Below are 6041 nucleotides of genomic sequence, written 5' to 3'. Positions count from 1 at the left end.
GAATATTTAGCTTAATCCTGTAACAAACTGTAGTACTCCATCTTCTCCTTTCTGTATACCTTACACATCTTTTCCATACAGTTTCTTGGCATGGACCATGCAAGTAGACCTATGCCAAAATTTTATAACTATATTTTGAGTACTTTGTTGTCTTTGCTAAAAGGATTCCTTTTTACCTGTGAGGACACCTTTTTATTTTTTTCTGTAAATGGAATTGTTTACAACTGCATGTAGGATGTTCTAGTTTTATAATGGGTTAAAAAAACAAAGCATGGGCTCTTAACTACCCTCCTTTCTGCTTATTATGTTGTAACATGCAATGTTGTAGGGTTTACAGCGATCACTGCCACTGAGGGAAGGACAAGGTAGTATTAAGTACCAAATTTAATTATGTAAATAATCTTTCCTTATAACCTTTCAAAACTTAAACATTAAAACCTGCCTTTAATGATCGCTTGACACAGATGTGGAGCTAGTATTGAAGTTCTAGTTACGATTACCTGATGTTCATTAGTAAAACTGTTTCCAGCTGCTTGAAAGCCTGTCAAACTTCCGTTCTTCTGGACTCAAAGTATGCCAGACTTCCTTTTTGTTTCGTAAAGTTTCCGGTAAAACTATTAATCTGTGTGAGATTCATGAGAATGAATTTCAGGAACACATTTCATGAAAAGCCTCTTCTGTTTTCAAAACTTGAGTTAAGGACCTGAAATATAATGGAATGCTATTGGAGCTGGAGACATGACTTTCGTTACATATTTTGTTCTGTATTCTGAAGATCTGTCTCCACTGAGCATGCATTTTTTTTTTTTCCCCTCTCAAATCTCCAGGGTGCCAACCAGACCACACATGTATTATACACACAGAGCAATCGAATATCCCTCTTCCTCAAATAGGTTGTGATCTGCAGACCCACTGGAAAAAACTTAAGCTGCTTCTGAGAAACTGACAAGATACATTTGATACTCAAGCCTATCATCAGGTTTTAATTCACAGTATTTTGTCTCTAGTGACAAATGTTTTAATGGGTTAGAATTTGAAAAAATGTTGGAAAACAAGTGTGTTACAGAATCCTACTGGGGCTGAGCTGGTGTCATTCTTAAATTCTCCTTTTGGCTGCTGTGCCACAGAAATGAGGAACGAGACTCTTCTCCTGTGTTTTCAGTGCATTTTTCCTGATGTCTAAAACAGTACAGAGGACAACAAAATGACTGCCATAGAAAGTACAAAGGGAGAAATTGGCAGAGGGAGAGTTTGAATGAATTACTGGAAGATAGTCTGATGCAGCAGTGAAGGGATGGGAGGTTTGACAGAAGAGAAATATCTGAAGTAAGGGTGTTGGCAGGAACCGTTATGCGTGAGACAATGAGCTGGCATGGTCTGACCTGACCCTCTTTATTATATACCACAATAATAGGACTCTAAAAAGCTGGGAAAGGAGAAATAGGGAAGTAACAAAAGTGTTATATAAATACCTGCCTGGTTGGAGAAGTGATCATGTTTCTCTGGTTAAGGGGTTTAATTTTTTAAGATCGTAAGATTGCTGTTCTGAGGCAAAAGTGACCATATTAACACCAGATGTAAGGGGTGACAGTCTGGATTTAATGCCTGCTTAGAGCAACTTGAAGTTTGGGCAACAATACCATGGACACAAGCCGAGTAATTTTTATGAAGAAAATACAGGAATTTGCCTTAATAAATTAAAAAAAAAAAAATCTGAGAGTCTGTTTATAATGTATTTCAAATTTTCTTTTCATATTGGATGGGGAGGGATCTTAATAAAATCAGCTCCTCTATTTTGGAGTGCTGAGACTTAACACTGATTCTCCACAGATCTGTGAAGAAAAAATGCTAGATGAAGAGAAAAGGGAAGTTGTTCTTAAGTGGTTATTTATACGTCTGCTTCTTTGGACAAGGAACTCCAACCATGCAAAAAAGTGGAGGATTTGTTCATTATTTAGAAGCTTTATGTAGTTTCATTTCACAAGATTTTTCTTATGTTCTGGATAATACTATTGAATTGTTTTTAAGTAACTGCATGTTTGCAGGATAGGACCTAAATTCTGTTGGGTTGGGGGTGGGTGGGGAAGTGTGTGTTCTTTGTTTTTCCCCAGTAGGCTCAAGAAGGCATTTTTCTGCTATAAATTTTCCCTTTTGGCTAGAAACGTAACCACATAATAATGAAAGCAAAATACTGTGGTGTGAAAAATTTAATATGAACTTTGCTCTTGATTTTTGTAGGACACAATTGAGGCAAAGAAGGGGGAAGGCAGCAGGTTATATTTACTGAGTGTGTAGCCTTTTATTTCCGTGAAGCGGTTTAAAAAAAAAAAAAGCCAATGTACATTTTCTTGTCATTCGTTATGACTTCATTATACCTCCATGAATTCAGATTGTAGATCCATGTAGAGCCATTAGAAGGTGGCTTAGGTAGCAGTGAGGCAATCCAACAGCTCAACTGCTTTTTTCTACTGGTGCAAGATATGGAAAGATCTGTGGAATTCTGTGGAGTTCCTTGCATGAGATCAACCCTCCTTTTCTGTGGCTTGTGTTTCCAAGCATTTGTGTATGTAAGTCTTAATGTCTGCTTGTGCATACCTCATGAATCTATATATTTAGCTCAAAATTCAGAAACTGTGAAAGAATGTACCAGTATCTTATTGTTTTACTTTATGCTTTTGATTGTTGCGACCAACAGAATAGAATCTTCATGCCTCAGGGTTGTTCTCTTTTTATAAAAAAATTGTCAGCTTTGGTTTTTTTTCCCCCCAGAGGTATAGTGTTCATAATAGAGATGATGTTATGTTTCTGGATTATAACAAAAACAAAACAGTCTCAGCTGAAAAAATGAGCGCCTAGAAATAATGACTATATAATAATAAATAGGAAAAAAGCTGTGTTTTTTCCGTAACAGAGCGCGCTATTGACAAATACTAGCCTTTAAAAGAAAATGTTGTATGTCTTTTTTTCCCACAAATAATTCTTAAAACAATAGATCTGAAAGTTTTTGATTAGGGAAGAGAATTCTCTCCATCTCAGAATAAAATTATGTCTAATTTCAGAAATCAATGATAGAAGCTATTAAAACCAACTAAATATCCTTTTTTAGAATGTGCTTCAATTATTTTTCAAACAATACTGATGTAAGAAATTTCTTATTGCCATTTGTACAAACAAAGAATACTGTTTACAAGTTACTAAAATAAGTCAACGGAAGTAATATTATTTGGTTTACAGTTTAGTATTGCATTAATTTAACATTGGAATTATCACCTTCACTTTAGTATGGATTTCAGAAAATGCTTCTGAAGTACTAAAGGAAGTACTAAGAAAGTACTAAAAAATTGAATTAAAATGACAAACTTAATGGAAAGCATCTTTAAGTAAATTTATGGTTACTCTGATTTGAATTACCTGCCTGGATCATTTTGGTGATGATGATGTCTCTTCTGCTGAATGTACAGTTTTTTATTTCGTAGTTCTTATGGTGTAACTTAAGTTTTGCGCATGAGATGTAGGTAACTTTTCTCATGTTCCACATGTGTCCAAAACACCAGAATTCTTTCCAAGAATAGTGAAGCTGACTGTTAAATGTGATGTGTTAGTTCCAGTATCTCCAAACCACTGAACTGTTCTTGTACGAGCTGTTTTCCTGGATGTTCTAGCTTTGTTATTCCTGAAATAAAAGCAAAACACTGCCGCATTATCTCAACCACATGTATTACTGTCTAATGTGATTTATTTACCATGTCTATCATGGTAGCTGGGATAGATAAAAGAAAAATTGTAATTAAAAAAAAAATCACAGTTTGTTGAAGCAAACAATGTGTATTACATGTAAGATCCAGGAAAAAGTGCCCTAGCACTGTATATAGTTGTATTTCCTCAGCTGATACCTTATCTCATGGTCTGCATCTTGATTTTTACATTAATTTCTGTGTGAAAGGACAGAATTATCAGGATGGGCTGTTTAAGACATTTACTGTGATAACACTATGAATGTAACATTGGTCAATAGCAGCTGTAGCTCTATTTACCACCAGCCTTATCGTGCATATTGAATTTTCTACTGTTGCCAAAGGAAAATAACCAGACTTCACTCTTCTTAAGAGGATTTATACTCTGACATTAGCTGCATTTGTGAGGTTTTTTGTATCAAATGCTTTTCAACAGTTGACTGCTTGTATTTTCAACATTTTGCCCTGTTTATGCAAAGACTTTCACTGTGATTTTTATGACATGAGTTGAAGGGCTAAGCACTCAATTACTATACAACACAGCTTCAAATTAAGTGATTTTAACAGTCATATAACCATGCTGTAGCATATTGCAGGTTATATGTGTATATGTCAAACTTCATGGGCCAACAGTCTCATGAAGTCTATTGGATTATTTGAGTAGTACCGTTAGCTGGATTGTTTGTGGAAATGCAGAAATGCTGGCCCAAGTGTGACTTAGGGAGAGGGCGAAAAATATTCGTGATATGCTTATCTAACCTGTTCTTAAAAATATTAAATCAAGATGTAACCTATGCCTAGGTAGCCTGTGTTCACATTCATGATGTTCATGTCTGTCTTACAGATATGGTAAGAGCATGTTTCTTCTTTTTGCCTCCTGGAGGTTGAGTTGAATTCATTGTTATAAATGGCCTATAACGCTTTAGGTATTCACCGTTACTCCATTGAGATTGTGACTTTATTTTTCTTTGTGGTAAAGATGGCTTTACAAACATGCCTGTTCTCTAACCCTGCCTCCTACTTCTTGCCCCTTGCCAGTTTTACATCACTTCATTTTGGCCAGTGCAGCTGTTTGTGGGGCTGCTGTTGAACAGGGTCAGTGACATGATACATGCAAAACCATGGATCGGTAGATTTTAATAGGGAGAACCTACTGATAAGGTACTCACCAAAGAAAAACCTGATACTCCTTAGTTGTCTTCCAGTTAGCCCAGCTCATGCTTGATGAGCCAAGGGCTCGTGCTGCCAATGCCATTCGGAAAGACAAGGGGAACAAGGAGGAAGTGTGCTTGCGGGCAGGCGTTGCCTTGGCATTTCTGCCGGTGAGTCAGCAACCCTTAGGGGCCTGGCACACATTTTGATCTAAAGCTTCAAAACAGGTTTGCAAAGACTGACTAGGTTGGTAGCTTGTTTGATCTTTGATAAGAGCCTATGCTCTTTTTAATGTGCTTAAATTTATTTCAAAGTGTGGAGTGGCACATGCAATTATCACATAGTGTATGCAGCATTCCAGCTGTGCTGTCATCTTTTTTCATGTATCATTTGCTAAATAAAAAATTCATGATCATCCATATGTTCCAGAGAAAACTCTGCAAGCTTTATCATAAAATAATCAGGAAAAATACTTTTTTTTTTTTTTACCTTAAAAGCTCCCATTTTGTTACACCTTTATAATGAAATAGGGGGTTTGCTGTAAGTTGAATTGCTTTCAGTACATTACTTGCAGAGGAATGTTTCAAGTGGTTCATCTTTTATTAACATGCTAACTTTGGTAGGCAGAGCAGCGTTTAACTGAATATTTGGCAAGAAAGTGATCAGTAAGGTGGTTCTGTTATGACGTATGTTGGCCTGACTAACCTGAACTTCGCTGCTTCTGTCCAACCCTGCTAGCAGTAACCAAGTTCCACATTAGGTCATTACAGGGAATTTCTTTTCTTCAAAGTTCGGAGATATGCTCTCCATTTCCTGTGCTGGAACCAATTTCATGTGTTTGAGATGAAAGTTTGAAGTGCCAGTTCTTACCAGCTGTCATGTAAAATGTCTGTCAGCACCTAGATACATCAAAATGGGTGGTTGTAACTGGAAAGTTCCCATTAGTGATGATTTTTTTGATTAAGTGCTTAGTAATACAAACAATTATTTAAATATCGTAAGCTGTCTCTCATGTACACCGCATGTTTAATGCGTGCTTTCAGAGTGCAGAACGTATCCTCTGCTAAAGCGAGCCCAGGGGGCTTGAAGGGCCGCTTTTTAAAGCGAGCCAAGCTGTACGGGCCCGTTCACAGAATCACAGAAACACTAGGTTGG

This window comes from Phaethon lepturus, unplaced genomic scaffold (assembly GCF_000687285.1).
Source record: "Phaethon lepturus isolate BGI_N335 unplaced genomic scaffold, ASM68728v1 Scaffold9280, whole genome shotgun sequence".
NCBI lineage: Eukaryota > Metazoa > Chordata > Aves > Phaethontiformes > Phaethontidae > Phaethon > Phaethon lepturus.
The sequence above is the reverse complement of the archived record's forward strand: the minus strand, read 5'-3'. Positions refer to the sequence as shown.